General features: G+C 39.5%; 1 long non-coding RNA gene across 1 annotated transcript in view; it reads right to left on the bottom strand.

The window, feature by feature from the left end:
• Nucleotides 1-17,958, bottom strand: part of LOC109313563 — a 610,519-nt gene that overhangs the window by 280,963 nt on the left and 311,598 nt on the right. The window lies entirely within an intron of this gene.

The following is a 17,958-nucleotide window of genomic DNA, read 5'->3' as shown; positions in this document are numbered from 1 at the left end:
GGGACCTATGTATCTGCCTGGTTACAAAGATGGGAGGGATAATCCATCTAAACTGGAGTGTTATATATACTTCATTATACACTCTGACCTTGACCTAATTCTTGTACTGCTGATTGCAAAATATATATCTGACAACTGCTCTAGTTGTAGGGACTCTCCAGGTAGCATGAAACCAGTACAGCTCGCTTTATCCATCCCTTACAAATTCTGCTATCAGCTGTATCTCTGAAGAAATATCCTAAAACTGCTGGAGGAATCTGTTGACAGAATAACACCCGTACAGTCAGAGAGTTAGGGACAATACAAAGAAGCTAAAAATCTAACTCTTTCAATATTTGGATATGTTATTTTTTCTGGTCTTTGAAAAAGCATGACCCTTGTTTAGAATTTTGGAAAGCCAGATACATCCACCTCAAAACTGCAAAAACTAAATGGACTCCCCGATCAGATTCATCCCACCTCGGTACCCTGAAAGGGACTTCTGCATTGCCTTGTTAGGTTGATCCAAGTGTAATGTCTGTATGTTAGTGACTCTGCCTAAGGAAGTGTATAAGTTTTAAGTCAGAGCATACATTTGAAGTAACTACAAGCTAGTGAGACTGAAGACCAGGCTTAAAAAAACCAAAACTCTAAAGACTGCCAAGAAAACTGACTGAAAAGACCAACAAACAAGATACTACTCCAATATATTCAATAGATCAAGAACATGTTCCAGAACCTACAAGACATAGACTCACTGCAATAAGTCAACACATATGTATCCAGTTTTGCAGCAGAATCCCACAATATTTTTAACTAGTTTCCAGATGTGCAAACCTAAAGTCTAGAGAAGTGAAGCTATGTGATTCTGTATGAAAGAAAGCAAGCAAGCCAGCCAGGCAAAGCAAACATTTGCTCTTCAAAAATATCTCCAGAAAAGGGAGCAGGAAAAAAGTCTGTGGAAAACAAAGGCTAGAATAGCAATATGTAGCTTGAAGAGACAAAAGTAAGTACCTGAATTGCATCACTGGAGGAGCAGAAGCAGCTGCTTAAAAAAGAAAAAACACTCTATTAATTGAATAAGCTTCGAACAGGCAAGTTTACATCAGCTAGTTGACCTGATACGGATAAATCACAGCAACAACAAAGAATAAAGACAGAATGCTTCAAGAAGTTGCTAGGTATAGGTAGTTCAAAACCACAAGAAATTATTGGCATTGACAAAGAAATTAAACACCCAGAACTAGACATTGCAACATCTCTCATTACAAAGAGGTAAATGTTTTAAATTTAATCATTTAAAACCTAGGAAGGCTGAAGAGCTTGTAAGGATGAGATCACTGATAAATTACCCCATTATGGGATTAGGAAACAACGGAAAAATAACATTCTAGCCAAAACACCAAAAAAAGGTGACCTAAACAACTACACTAACTGGTAAGATGTACAGCCCTCTCAGTGATACGCAATCTTATGTAGCATCACTTTAAACCGAATAAAGGAAATGCCAGAGGCAAAGTTATAAGAAGGTCAGGCTAGATCATCTGTATACTAGCCTTTCATATATAGAATAATCATCAAAAAGAAATTAAATACCAAAAACAAGTCATAAATTTAATAGCATTTAAGGAAACATGTTACACTTTCCATTGCAATTCACTGAGGTATTTCTCAAAGTATTATGATATACCAATTATATAAGTAAAGCCACCAAGGCTCCATATCAAGATGCAGCTAGCATGCTTAAAGTAAATGCAGACTTTCACAAATGTTCCAAGTTTGCCTGGGGATTCCAGGAGGGAACAGCAGAACTGAGGCAAGGTACTGCTCTCTGAATAAACAAGCGTTATCAATTTATAAGCTTAACTCCTTAGCTTTCTGAGAACAACACATGGTACAAGGAGTGGGGTGTGAAGAAAGCCGAAAAAATGAAGCATCTCATAATTCCAGAGGAGTTACACCTGTTGAGGTGTAGAAAACCAGAAATAATGTAAGCAGAACTTCACCATATATATGGTAACCAGTGCAACTAGCAACTACAGAATAGGAAGATTTACTGAAGGTAGCTATTTTTTTTTTAATATAGGAATCCCAGAAGCTCTTTCTCTGTATAATAGCCTATAACTGTCAGAATCAGAACAGAAAAGCTATGGCACAGTACTAAAAAAGTGTGAGGAATATTGTATACCCAAACAAAATGAAACCTTTGAACAGTATAATTTCCACATGAGACAGAAGAAAGAATGTGAGACAACAAAGGAGTTTGTCAAAGACCTCACACTGCCGAGCCAGACATGCAACTTTGGAGACCTAAAAGAGTTCATAATCAGAGACTGAATAGTATTGCATATAAGGGATACAAGCCTCAGGAAAAGACTGCTAGAGGATCCTGAGCTTAATTTGGAAAAGGCCATTAGAATGTGACAAGCAGCTAACAAATGCCAGGTTGCAGAAGCTGGACAAAAAAACACAATAAGCTAAACTAGACAGGATTATAAGACTGCAAAATCCTGAAGGCAACATACACATAAAGGAGGACCTCACTATGAAGCAGGCAGGCAGAGGCCAAATAGAATTCCTTGAAGAAACAATGGTCAGCTGTAGATGCTGTGGGGTTACCACAAACCCATGCAAAGCCCTGCATTTGGTAAGTGCTGCAACAAATGCAAAAGATTCAATCACTTTGCAAGAGTTTGCAGAAAGGAGGAGGATGCAATACACAGGAAACAACAGGTGCATGCTCCATGCAATGAGGGAAAAGGAAGAAATCCTCATTGGCACAATGCAAGAAGTTCATTCTTCTGAGGATTGGACAATCACTGTGGACACCAATGGACTTATGATAACTTTTAAATTAGATACAGGGGCATGGGTCAATGTAATACCAGAATATACTGTTTTAAAAAAAGAAAAAAATCAAGAAAGACTAAAAGGATGTTTAGACGATTTTAATAATTAGTTATGAAAGAGAAATTGAATGAGAACTCTACAAACTCCCATCTATTATGTTAGAAGACAAAGAAATGTAAGGACATGAATCTATTCAATGCGTTTGCAGTATTATATCAAAGTCTAGACAAGCACATACTATTGGATGCTGGCTTGATTGCCTTCAAGAAAGCTAGACACTGAATCCTTGGGTTTTATATCTCTAAACATAATCTAGGCACTGCCTTTCAATCTTGAGCCTTGCAGCCACTCTTGGAGAGCTGAACCTCACAAACTAGCTGCCTGACCTTGGGTTTAAATCCAGATCCAACTTAAACAAGATTTGATCATCAAAACCTACAATTGAAAGATCGGAAAAAATGGCCACCTTATTTCTACCTAAACATTTGGAAGTGAAATCTAGGCGTCCACAAAAGACACTGAAAACAAATGGCTGAAGAAAATACTAGTGTTAAATGGAATGAATTTATAACAAATACTGAAGGTTCAGATCTACTCCAAAGTTATTGAAAAAATAATATGGAATTATGGGACAATTCTTAAGAATAAAGTTATAGAATCTGTCATATCTGGCATGTTTCTGAGCAGCTAGAAGAACACATCAAAGTGACCCACTGAAAGAATCACTGTGCTTTTTACTACTGAGAGGGAAAGTGTATGGACTTAAATCGAGGAAGATAGAAAAAGCATGGTCTGGGACAGATAGGAATGGTAGAGGGTTATTTGAGACCTGAGGAATATTTGACAGAGCAGAGAAGGTTCAGATGTGAATTCAAAATAGCTTATAATTAAACCCATGTCTATGCACCTTGCTGCCTGGTACTCATAAATGGGTTTTTGTCTACATAGACTTTTAGGGAATTAATATTATTCATCTACATACCCATACTGCTCATGTTAAAAAGGGCACTGATGCATGAACAAGAGTATTTGTGTATGTTAGTTTTTATCCTCCAGATTAAAGTTTCAGGAAACCAGTCAGGGAATACAAACTACATGGTACAAATCACATTACAAAGAAGACGGAAAAAACAAACAGTTGAGTGAGCAGTTCACGGAAAATGTTTTCAGCTTTGCTCTCATATGCTGTTCACATTATTACAAATAGTAAATAGGAAAATTACAAACAATATTGGCTTGTGAGTACTGCAGATAGAAAAAGGGATAAATTCATTACTAACTATTTGTATTTCTGTAAAGTGACTGGGGTTTGTCACGTAGGATTGTGAAAGACATTGATGTGATTATGCGGAAAGGACTTGTCTTTGCCTTTCTGCGGATATGCATTCTTACGTGATCCAGGAACCGTTCCATACATCACCCTAACAGTCAAAAGGTTCTTGGATTCCTATGATCGACTGCTCCTGCTGCCCACTGAAACAGCCATTGTGTGGTCTTAGTATTTCTCTTATTCCCAAAAGAGTCCACCCAATGTGCGGCAATGCTCTTCTTCCCATTCTTGTGTGGACTGTTTCACATGCAGTACTTATTCTCTCCTACTTTTGTACAAAGTGCAAAATTAAAATTTGAAAATGCACCAAATTTCTTCTTTTAAATTGGTTTAATTTACAACCTCTGGAGTTGCTTGATTATTTCCAGTGGCATTTGCATCAATGTTTGGTTAAATTATTCATGACATTTCAGTTAGATCATCGGGTGCTTCAAAGTGCTTCAAAGCTCAGAGTAACTTTTCTTTCCTAAGAACAAAGAGGTACTTTTCTTGCTTTCAAGTAGAATTTCATGAGAAGATGAAAGAAATGTCAAGAATACTTAATAAACAAATTTGCGGGGTAAATTACAACCAAAAATAGTGAAGCATTCCCACTAGAACGAGAAAACATCCCTAACTATGCTTCATAACGCCAATGAGGGCAATATTTGATTGATCTAGGTCAGCATGCTCAAAATTTGCCAGTTGCCTGAGGGCTGCACCTCCTGTACCTATAAATTTACATTGGAAAAATATAGGAGCACATGAGCACAACATTTGCATGTGCTTTAACCTTCTTTGTTCAAGAAAAGGATTTGCTTCTTACCTGCAGCCTTTGCCTGGTTCTATACCGTGTTGCAGAATTCTACACATATTCATCACCCAAACCACAATATGGAAAACCCTGATGTATTTCAATGTGTCACCAGCGGGTCAGACATCCATGCTAGTGGAATGAAATCCAATCCTACCTGCAGGCTCAATCCCATGTGGAGGTCCATGTGTGGGATTAGGCCCCAGATACAAGGTGCAACTGTGGACTGGTCCCACACACCTGATTGTAGTTGCACAGCATCTTGGCCTGACCCTGCACACTGAGATATGGCCATGCACTGGCTTGGCCCACTAAACCCAGATCCAGCCCCATGCACTTGAATCCAGCCACATGTCAGTCTGCCCTGTCCCCTCATGCCTGGACCTAGCCCTGCGCACGTGCCATCTGGGCCCCATGTAGAGGCGCACGCTAACACATCAGGCCGCTTTATCAAGCTACGGGGATAGCCATGGGTTTGGAAATTCGGCAGCAGGGGAGCATCATATAGTGCTGTCACTGCTGCACTCTTGCATATTTATGGACCAGTGGGGAATACTGGAGTCTGGATGACACAGCTCTGTAAATGGAAAGGAAAGAAATGCATGTTCTTTCTTCATAGTTTAAAAAAAACCCTGTTGTTCTTTGTATTCTTCTTTAACCATCATTAATTAAGTTAGGAAGGTTCAAAAGTGAATATTTATTCATGAGAGTTTTTGAGATATCACATTTAGTTTCCTGTTCCTAAGAGGAGTAGATTGTGCTTTCAACTAGCACCATAACCGGCCTCTAAGACATATGTGTTTGAATTAAACTTAATTTTCAATGAACTCTAACACCTATAAAAAAGATAGTATCATACTAGAAGGATTATCATGTAAAAAAAGTCAGTTTTACCCAATGATAAAAATCACCAATTATCTATAGTCAATGATATAGCAAGAAATACTATGCATAGCATCAGATCTGACTACTTCTGACTCCCTACTTTGCATGGCTCTTTATAATTGGGGGTAGACTTTGATGCATACCTAGAGCAAGGCTTGGAAATTGCACTTCTGAAACCCTGGCACAACACTTGTACTGCTATCCTGCTCCATCCAATACCATGTACACAACCACGCCGGGTGTGGAAACAAGTTTCCACATAATGTCATACAGTAATGGAAACAAATCTAGATAAATATTTGCTAACAGAACGGTTGCAGAACTGAAGTTGTACTAGTCCTGCAGAGGACTGCCTTTCTCTCACGAGGAGATTGAACAAGATCAGAGATTGCTGGGTGGGGGGATATGTTGGCTTACCTGACTCTTGAACTGAAAGTTTCCTTTCAACATCAGAAAACACTGTCATCATGTTAAAAAATGTCACCTGTTTTTTTACCAAGCAGTGAGCATTTAAGAAAATCCATGTCAGGGACTGTCATCAATGTAAAGTTATACAAGTAATGAAAGTTAGACTCCACAAAGGAGCTGTGGCAACGTCCTTGGAAATGGAAATGCTGATGACTAGAGAAAGAACATATTTTCATTACAAGACAATGAAACCAAAATAGGAACAAAAATCTGAATAGGTGAAATCAGCACTGCGCCACTTTATTTTACTTCATTTTTAAACACTAAATGTTCTTACATTAGGATGTGTTATCCTTAACTTAATATGTCCTGTGTTTTTAATGTGTACTGCTTTCTTTTTGGTTTATTTGTTTTTATGCATTAATTTTTCACTAATCTACTGCTGCTAGGATGTATCAATGGTGCCAAGTTAATTTTGGTAACAAATATAAGGAATAAGCCTACCCCTCCCATCCCCCAACTGGTTAAACTTATATCTTAGAGTGTGCAATTTCTGGTCTCCCTTTCCTTAACCTTCAATTAATTAATTAACTAATTAATTAATTAATTGTCATCATTTCAAAAATAAAACTGAGAGATAAGTTTATAAAGAAAAGATTATATTAATAAAAAGCAATGCCAGAGACATACAGGGGTACATGTAAGCACTATTCTTTTCTCTCTCCTGTAGACACCACACAGATCTCATGGGTGGAACATAAAACTCATGGGTCAACAAGGACAGTTTGAAAAGCCTGCCATGATTTGTGTTGAAAGACTTGCTCCTTAAGTTTCTTTTCTACCTTTCTTCCTGCTACTCCACTAGCCACCTCTAAAAACCAAGCTTAGGAACAAAGGGTTTTGGTTGTTAAGATAAACAGTGACCAAAGCAGACGGGTCAAAACCTTGAGTTTTCAAGCATGTCCTCTTGTTCCATCTGCACTGTTATCCACTTCTTTCCACACATTAAAGGGAATGACTCCTCGAGACCGTCTCACAATCCACACTAATCATGCCAATAAATACTTCAGCTTATTCTGAGGATGCTTCAAATAGAAAAAAAAAAATCCACTCTTATTTTGTACACGTGCAATAGAGGACAGCAGTAACAAGTGACCTTTGAAATTCAGTCATATGCGTATGTGTTCAGATACTGCAAGCTGTCAAGACAGGAAAGGTGCTCTGACATGTCAAAAGTGTCCCCAAAAATCAGCCAGTGTTGCTGAAAAACATCCCTATTCCTTTGCTCTGTGCAACTCCACTTAAAACAAAGAACAAGTCAATGGCCATATATCCGAACAAGAAAATGAAAAACTCTCTTGATGCACATTCTTGGCTTTACATTTAGCTTTGCCCCTGATGACATTTGATATAGCTGTAAATAGCAGTCCTTGTTACCTGGACCATTTGAGGTGTTCCATACCAACACTCCTTGATAAATCAAGAGATGTGGTTACTTTCTGTGCCTGTGATTCATGCTTTCTTACTCCTTAGAGCAATTAGATATGATGTTTTCTTTACCTGGAATCACTCTAGAGCAGTCAGTTACAGTTTGTTCAGCTCCTTGTTTAAGAGCATGCCCCAAGGTTGTTGGACGATAGGACGGAAAAGTATCACCAAGCTCCAGTAACTCCACAGTAATTAATTAGGGATTTTGAGGCACAGAAGGGATGTTTTACTTTTAAAGTTTTTATTGAAACAGCTGCCCTCTTAGAGAGTCTCATTATAGGAAATCCCGGACTAACTGTACCCTTTCAGCTGCCAGCACTGACATTTCAGTTTCTCTTCTGCTCTGGAAAATGAGCATCTCATTATGAATTGTTAAGGGTCTATCCACCAGCAGCATTTTTGGAGGAATTTTTGCTGCACTTTTTAAACTGAGACAGTTCCTACTGCTAAGAAGCACTGAAGCTCTAGTTCAAGTTGTGATGTTGAGCTACGCTCCTGGAAGGATGAGCAATGACTATGAACCCATGCAAGAAAAAAAAAGAGTTGAGGCGCACATTACAAAAGGAAATAAAGCAATGACAGGCGAGGAAATCAACAAGGAAAGCTGAGGGATGCCATTGTCTTTCCTCAAGCTACATTAGTCTACTCCATACAGTCTTATTCTTCAGGTAAATAACTAACTCTGTCCTCATTGATTTACTGTCAAGCAGGCATTCACCTTTGAGCACCTGATCAAATACAAACTAGAGGATCTTGTCACTTGGGGGGGAAAAAAATCCTAATCTTAGGGTATGTGAATGTTGTATTCTAACGGGGTAGAATGCTAAAAATTCCCTTCAAAGGCTTACCCTGGTGAGTTTTTCACCTTTAGACCCCTGAACTGAGGAAGAAAGAGATACAACCTTGCTTGCAACATGCAAGTTGGTCCTCAGTCAAATTAATTGGATATGCAACCCACCCAAAAACCAACCACTGCCCTTGTAGTTGAGAACTACCCCTCTTCCTGATCCTAGAAGTCTGATGCAAGAGACACTTAGTACTTACCGCACTTCAAATTTTACTTATTTATTTATTTATCTATATATACGAATATGAGAGAGAGAGAGAGAGAGCTCACGCGCGCTATAATTATAGATATATACAGCTATAGTACGTGGAAGCTTCTCTCCTTTCTAATAAAATTTCACTTCTCTATATCTGATAAAAATTCTGTCCCTGGCAGAGTCAAAATTTATATCCTGACAAATTGTTTTTTCCCCCTGAAATTACAATTATTTCCCCCCTGATTGTTCTGTTTCAGCGCTGCCCTAATAGAAACTTCCCATGCCAGATATGATGGGAATCCAATGTGACAATTCCACTGTGATTAGCTCTTTACACAACAGTAATATTATCAGCATGCTACAGGGACATTGCAGAGTTTCAACTATAGGCCCAGCTACATAAAGGGTCCAAGGCTTTCACAGGTTCTTGTACAGCAGAAGACAATTAGGTCCTGCAGAGGCCCCCAAACTATCAAAAGAGTTGCTGCCCAGTTCCTATGCATTACAAGTGCTCCTAAAAATTATGACTTAATTAAATGTAGAAATATACGTCAGTTCTAATTGAGTCACCTAATCTGTGTTTATGCACTTGAGGGATTGATACAGAACACACTGTTTGGATAAATAATTTTGACTCTGGATGATAAAAAAGCATGTTTAGGCTGTTGTCATTTTTAAATATACGGCAATAATACTGTTGACTTATATGAAAACCACTAGATTTCACAAGACCCTTTAAATCTGTTTATTCCTGTTGTCTATGATTCCACCTGATTAATAACGAAAAGACATATTTAGCCCAATGGAGAAGTATAATCAAGATATACCAAAAGCAAACCTTGTTGTAATAGCCTACTTTTGAAAGTTTCTGCCATAAAGCCAAAAAACAGAAGTTTGTGTTAGATGTCTTCATGCCAACGCCTGTCTGTATTTTTTGCACTCCAGCATTATCTAATACAACAAGGTTGTTATATGACAGTCTTGGATTTCCCCATCTCAATATCCCTGAACTTTCAAGGAGCACATTTCCAGTGCTGAAACTTATAAACTTCACAGGAAAAGAAAGACATCCTACTTTACGTGTATTTAATTGATCCTTTTGCTGTTGGCATCAGACTCACTTAGTACAATTCCAATTTCATGCAGCTAAATGCACCATAACTATATACTCCCAGGAGTTATTTCCCAAACGATTATGGCTTAAAGCTTTTCTTCACTTGCAGACCATTTTCACAGTAAACATGAACTATAGCAATGTTCAGCTCACAAAATACATGTTACCCATTTTTCATATTAAAAGCGTTCTACTTTACAAAATCACACAACCTTTGTCATTTCCACTGACCAATGGCTCATCACTATCTGCCAAGATTACCAACTGTAGTCAGTGATGAAAAATCCAAAAATACTGGCATGGCTCAGAAACACTGAAAATTATGAAAAGCAACATCTTAGAAGTGACAGCATCCCTATTAACAACCTATCTGTATAATCCCATGATTCTTTCTACGCTCTCCATCTGATAAGATTTGACAGTGCAGAATTTGGCTGCAAAACTGCATATGATGTGAACAGGCTGTAACACTGCATTATCTTTCTTGAGGCTAATCACTTTATAATGAGTTTAGTGAAAAGTACCTATGCAATAAGTTGTAGCTGACAGCAGCCCAAGGGAACCTCTAAGTGCTAAAAATTAGCAGCTGAGGGATGGTGGATCTCATCCTTTTGAAGATAGAAAACAGATTTATTTCTAAAATACAAGCAGTTTAAAGTAGACATAAATCAAACAGATGGTAAAAAAAAAAAACTGTGTTGCTATGGGCTTGCTTGGTCCTGTTTTCATTCTTCCTGCCTTATGAGGTGACAAATATTTTAAAAAGTCAGCCCGCGAGGGTTGCAGTTACACCCATCTGTGGTATTGTACTGCATGAGATTCAAAGATGAATTCCTCTGATGGATCAAAGCCCCATGCATTACCCCCTACATTGCCTAAGTGAAAGGGCTAAACTCAGAATTCTTTCGGCTGGACAACCAAAATGAACAAAGTTGCATTTACTTTCTAACCTAGCCATGAAGACTCTGGCAGCAGGATACATGATCATACAGGTAGAGAAAGGAACAAAACATCACATTGCTGGGGTCGTTTGACCCCAGTACTCTTCCTTGCCATGGCAGGGAGTTAGACTAGATGATCTACTCAGGTCCCTTGCGACCCTAGAAACTATGAAACTATCTCAGTTTATGTACATGGCATCCAGATATATTTCATTAGACCACCAAAGCACTTGGGTATTATAAGTTTCTAGCAAATTATGTAGATTCGGTCTGTTTCTTGAATCCCAGGTTTAAAGAAAAAACAAATCCACATAATAGGAAACCACCCCTGAGAATCCAGGGCCCCAAGTCATAAAAGTAACAAAAAAAGCCGTCTATGGTCAAAAAAATGGTATTACAGCCAGAAATAAGTTCCCTATATGACAAAACTACCTCATTCTCAAAACTCACCGTGCTTCGGATCCGGAGAAGCTTTGGACACTTTGGCGAGCTTCGGAAAAGCTTTGGTGCCGCTTCGGAGATCCGGCCATAGGGTACAATGGGGAATTAATTAAATATCTATAACGTTGTTGTTTTTGGTCTGATTTGGATAAACCTTGCAGGGGTGGTAGCTTCTGCTGAGAGAATGAAGCCTGCCAAGTTTCAAGAAGATCACCACAGGGGTTTGGGGGGAACGGCACCCCAAATTCTTGAAAGCAAAACTCATGTCACATGTACGTGTTACACCACAGGGGGGTGAAAACTGCAGGGGTGGTAGCCTCTAGTGAAGCCAAAAAGCTTGCCAAGTTTCAAGATGATAGGTGCTGGGGTTTGGGGGTATCTGCACCTCAAGGTGCTGGCAGGCAAAACTCATGACACAGATGACCCTGTGTGTATTAAGGCGCAGCAGGCTGAAAACTGCAGGGGTGGTGCCCCCTGCTGAGGCCACAAATCCTGCCAGCTGTCAAGGAGATGGGTGCAGGGGAGTTTTGGGGTCCTGCACCCCTAGCTGCTGACAGACAAAACTCGTGACATGGGTGCTTGTGCAACTGTGTCTGTCTTGGGGCAGTTGATTGTCTGTATTATTTCCTCTCTTTAGTCTGTGGTTTTGTAGGAGTTAATCTATGCTCATTAACTCATTATGCAGTAACTAGGTCCTGTGTATTGAGCTGGTCCCTGAGTGAATCATGATTAATTGGTAACGGGTAACACAGTACCTTAGCAGCCAGGCCTGCAGAAGCCCCCACCCCCAGACAGACAGTTGCACAAGCATCCATGTCACGAGTTTGGCTTCTCTGCAGCTTGAAGTGCAGTTTCTCCCAAACCCCTGCACTTATCTCCTTGAACCTTGGCAGGCTTTGTGGCCTCAGCAGGGGCTACCACCACTCCATTTTTCACCCCCCCGTGGTGTAACACATACATGTGACATGAGTTTTGCTCTCAAGAATGTGGGGTGCAGTTCCCCCCAAATCCCTGCACCAATCTTCTTGAAACTTGGCAGGCTTCATGCTCTCAGTGGAGGCTACCATTCCTACAAGCTTCATCCAAATAAGACAAAAAACAACAAAGCTATAGATATTTCATTGATTCCCCATATACCCTATGGCCGGATCTCAGAGGTGGCTCCGAAGCTGTGGAGATGCTTCAGCTGGATCGAAGCGGGAAACCGATTCGGAGCTCCAGATCGGATCGCTGACATCCAAAGTGGATGGATCCAAAGCCGGATCGAATAGCTGCCTACCTGCACAGGTCTACTAACCGTCTCTTGAACTACAGAGACCATTGTAACTACTAACATAGGCAACTTCTCCTGTTTTTGCTAATGTGTTTTCTCAGTGATGCTCATTCAGCCTATTCTTAATAAGTACTAGAGAAAGACATGCACCCATACTACAGTATATATAAGAAATGGATAAATAATTTTAAAAAAAATATAGGATAGAGAACAAGTCATAGCCTGAATAAGACAATCTCAGGATTGTTTCAGGAACAAATAGGCCGTTGCAGACCTATTATTCTTTGCAGGCAGGGACCCTGAACTAAAACACTCTTATAATTCTGTCCCAACTTCCAAAGGACAAATGTATTTACTGTGCCTATGGGATCTGCGTTCCATACTCTGGTGAATTATCAGTTACTTGCGTGCATGTAGACAATGCTTATTCTTTGTTTAATGCCTCCGTAAATCACAAATATGCATAATTTAGTTACATCAGAAGGCCACCTGCTTAAATATTAACCAATACCAAACACTGCACTTTAAATGAAGACCACATGATGTGGCTGCTCCTAATCATTTCCAAGTTGCATACAAACTGACATCAATATTTTAGTTGGACTCTCTGTAATTACTTATGCAAACAACTGGCATACATCTGTACAGTTAAGTGTGTGTTTAACTTGCATTTGTACCTGCATTCCAAAAGCTACAAATAGTGATGCTTAACCCTAGGTTACCCTTGCAAACACACTTCATACATTAGAAAACATGACACCACATAAAATGTAAACTGATTTCACTTGTGGTGTTCTGTGTCAATCAGCTAAAGGAAAACACCGTGTTTTCAACAGATTCAACAAGAAATATTGACAATAACAGGTGAATCGAGTCTGAATGAAGCTATCCCACTTGTAGCTCTTCATGCAGAACTCAGACTGAACACAGTGGACCCCAGTTATTCTGCATTTCTTGGTTTTGTTAAACACCAATGATGTTTTTTCCAGAGGCATTAAAAATCTTGAGAAAGCCTCATGTGGTGAGCTTTTCGGCTTAGTTTTCCAGACCCAAAAGTTTTCTACAGATGTTCACTGCATCTTGTCTACAATCATGTGGCTTACTGTAAACCCCATGGACACAGAGCAGGGGCAACATGTACAGGTGTTTGCTGGCACTGGGACGCATGTGGGAAACTCAGCATAAATAACTCGGGGTAGAGGGAGGGGATGGGCGATGGGGGCAGTTAGCAGGTCCACGGGAAGGGTGGCTAGTGGGTTTATGGGGAGCAAGGGAAGGTTGACCATCAGGGATGGGGGGTGGTCAAGGGTCTAAAAATAGCCCAGTCAGGCTTAAGGGGAGTCAGGGAGAGGGTGTAAAAAGAGCACAGCTCCAGGTCTGGGGGCAAGCACTTGGGCTTTCCCAGTCCTGGGGCTGAGCTCCAAACCCATGCAGACATTTGCTGGATCTGGTAAATCCATTCTCATTCTAAGTAAGTTCACTCTAAGTTAGACCCTACTTTAAGTTAGGTGACCTACCCCAGGTGAGAGCTACCATTTTTGGCCTGATTTTAAACCCCCTGAATGTCTGCACAGATCAGTATTTGGACCAACCTAATCTCAGGTAGGTCAATCTAAATGTAACATCTGTTTATACCCACAGGGCTCAAGATAGGTTTCAAATTAACATCTGAAATCTTGGATGCCTGTCCAAATCAGAGCCCCATATTCAAGCCATATCAAATGAGTTGTTATATAGAGTGGCCTTTGCTTTACTTTCACTGGAAACATTGATTTCATTTGGAAACAGGGTAAAGTTTATAATCCAATTACAAGCTTCACTGCCTGACCCACTGAGTAGAATGGACATGTAATAAAATACACAAACTTCCCCACTAGCTTTAATGAAAACATGCACAAAATCCCCCACTCGTTTTAACAAAAGTTTATCTTGCATAAAAATGGCAAGATTTGCCCCCAAATCTGTCTGATGCCTAAATACCTAGCATTTAAACTCATCTACAATGGTGGTATAAATTAAACTTGAACAAATTGGGCTGACTTGCAGCTGTATTATAGTAAATTATCAAACTGTGGTAAGATTTATCAAGAAATAACAAACTTTTAACAGAAATAAAAGTAAGGAAATCATACTGGAATAATGAGTAATAGCTAAACCCAGAGGAATTATTATAAACCAGTGAGATTCTGTTGTTTCTTACACAAGCATAAATCAGGTGCAACAACACTAGCTAGCATTTACACTGCTACAAATAACAGCAATATCATTTTGCAATATTTGAAGGAGATATTGATTAGCAGCATTGGTATTGCAATTAGATTTCAGCCCCATGCAGCTGAAATAATTAAATTAGCCTGAGAAAAAACTGACAATAAAAGGAATATTCATTATTGATTTAACTTTAGGAATGCAGAAGGGGTCAAAAACTGCAAAATAAGCATCTTTACACTGAAGGCGGATGTTTCATATCGCTGCGAAAGCAGAGCCTCTGCCATTCCAATATTTCTTTGCAATGTACTTTTGATACTGGGCTAGGGAAAAGTAAAGCAATCTAGGTTTCTATCCTTGTTTTGTAATTATTCTTTAAGGCCCCAATTATAATATCATGTTCTAAGACACCGCACCAAAAGCAGCTGCTCTCTAATCCACTGCAGTACAGTGCAGTTGTGAGTCTAGAATTTTATCAAGCTAAACTCAGACCCATTTCTGGAACATTTAAATGTTTTCTACTGAACCTGGTGGTATAGTTGATAATGTTCTTTAATACAGCTGTCTTTAAAGCCCAGAGAAGTGAACAGATAAATTTCCTGACTGGCTTTGGATCAGATTACGGGGCAGAGAGAGAGGAAACATCAAATCTTATGATTTAGCAGGATTAACCCAAACCTTCACATAGACATCCATTAGACAAACACTTGACTGGGATGGTTTAGTCAGGGATGATTTTGCATTGAGCACAGGGTTGGACTGGATGACTTCCTGAGGTCCCGTCCAGTCCTACTTTTCTGTGATTAAAACTCTAAAACTTTTTTTTAAAAAACATTAGAACCAAAGCAATCAGGGTAATCTTGCTTCTCCCTTTTCCGGTTGCAGTTTTGCAAATTCTTTTACCTGTTAATGGGAACGGGAAATGCAGCTGTGGGTATCCCCACCACCACTTGCGTCAATCTTCAGCCCCTCCCAACTAATTCAAGTCTCCCGAGCCCTTCCAGAAAAAGGGCTCCTCTGTTTCAGTCTCCAATAGACTGCTCCCACACGTTTGTCTAGATACCAAACAAAAAAGTTCAAAGAAAGCTCAGATGAAGGGTCATCTTGAAAAAGGAATTTTCAAAAAGTCGCTGAATAGCTCTGAAGATGCTTCTCCTACTGGAGGACACTGTGAGGAACCATTCTCATACAGTCTGGTTCATCTCAAATTAGAAAACGAACAAAGAAAGAAAAAGGGGAGGAAGAAACTCTTTAATAAAATATCCTTTCAAGATCTTGTCACAGCTAGGCATCCTGCAAAGACCTGCACCACATTTCTAACCTGATCAAAGGGATTTGGAGAAGCATCCAACACTTTGGGATGCTGATTTGCACTAAATAAAATGTACTTGCATTTAAAAAAAGAAAATCACCTGCCACTAACCAAAACAGAATATTAGAAAACCAGTGTGATCTGGATCACTGATAATCACTGTTCACATTACAGAAATTACTGCTTCACACACTAGGCCGGTTGTTTTGCTATGGAGGGTTGCCAAGTTTATTTCAAGGCAGCTGCAAAGCCTTGTGAGGATCTACTGACACTATCGTCGTGGCGAGTGAAGAGTGTTTAGTGCACTACTGCTTCCCCTGTGCACACATACGAAAACAGAATCTTCAATAAATCTCGTTTTTATGCAGTCAGGTGGCGGATCCTCTGAGTACACTATATATAACGAAGTTGAAAAAGAAAATCCAGAAAAAGACCATGTTTAGCAGTCAGAAGAATTTAGTGATCGCTGCTTTTGCCTGCAACTGGAAAGAGAAGATTTCAACATATGACAGCTTTATGTGACAGATAATAGGTGGATTTATTGGATAATAAATACCCAACACTATCAAAGGCTAAAACTGTAAAGTGCATTTTCTTGGTGTTTGTCACTAAGTAAATCTAATCTATAAATTCCTCCAAGACAGAGGAGGTTAAATAGAAAGGACAAGAACCACAGTTATAATTACAAGCCAAACATATTAAAACGCACTATTCACTTCATGAATAAATATATATGGAAAATCTCATACTTTTACATGCAGCTGGTGCAGCTGCTCCCATGGGTGAGATAATAGCAAAGAAGAAACAGAGACTTGCATCCTCAGCAAAAATAGGGAAGTTTATGTGCCGAAAATCAGTTACATGGTCACATTTCTTTTTAGTGGCGAGAAATGAACAAACAGGTCAACATGCTTTGGCATCTAAACATCTCCCTCCGGACCCTGTGAGGGAGATATCTGTGGCCATTAGACCCTCCCTTTTTTTTTGCTAGGGTGGACCAACTCTGGCATACAGCTAAAATACTGTGAGCTTGCTCATATTAAAAGGTCAGGAGAAAATGTATTTTTATGTGGCCAATTCTGCATTGCACCAAGTCCCTGAGACCATGGGGGCTTCTCTTGATGACTTTGTGGGGATGTAGCCAGCTCTGTACTGAAACCCCTTCTTGCTGACAACCCAAAAATAAAAAGCGTGTTCAGAAGTATATGAAGACAACAAAAGTTCTCATCAGTTGAAAGACATGGTTTTGTAATTAATTCAGGCCATGTTTAACTCGCTTATTTAGCCTTAAGCTTGCCATTTTTTTCTCTTTCCTTTCTCCATTTCCCTAATTCATTCCCATCAAGAAAAGGGAGTATTCAGAGTTATTTTTAAGCAGTGTAGTGCCAGTTATTAATAGACAGCAGATCTACATAAGATTGGTTTGGCACATTTACAAAAGTCACAATCAAATGATACTGTCCTGTTGGCGTGGCGAAAGGGCTTGATCTTTGTATTAGACATGGGCAAAGGTGACGTTACTCACATCCAAAATAGATTTCAGGTTTTGGTTTGATGCCAAATCAGTGACAGGGCTTCTGTCACATTAAAATTTCCTCAGTTATTCTTAGGTGCCCTAAACTATGGAGGGAGCCCATTGCAGTTTCTCAGCAGATATCAGAAGAGAAGAGTGAAGCAAGCCATTTGGGATGTTTGACTAGACTCACAGAGAAGTAGGACTGAAAGGGGCCATGGGAGATCATGTAGTTCCACTCCTACCCAAGGCAGGATCATCCCTGTCTAAAACATCATCTATGAGCATTTGTCTAATGTTTTTAAAACTACAGAGACAACCGTGTCACACAAGATGCACACTGCCCTGGACATCAAGAAGACCCTAACCTACCACAGGTA

This window comes from Crocodylus porosus, unplaced genomic scaffold (assembly GCF_001723895.1).
Source record: "Crocodylus porosus isolate Cpor-Errol unplaced genomic scaffold, CroPor_comp1, whole genome shotgun sequence".
NCBI lineage: Eukaryota > Metazoa > Chordata > Crocodylia > Crocodylidae > Crocodylus > Crocodylus porosus.
Note: the sequence above shows the minus strand (reverse complement) of the source record. Positions and strands in the feature narration are given on the sequence as shown.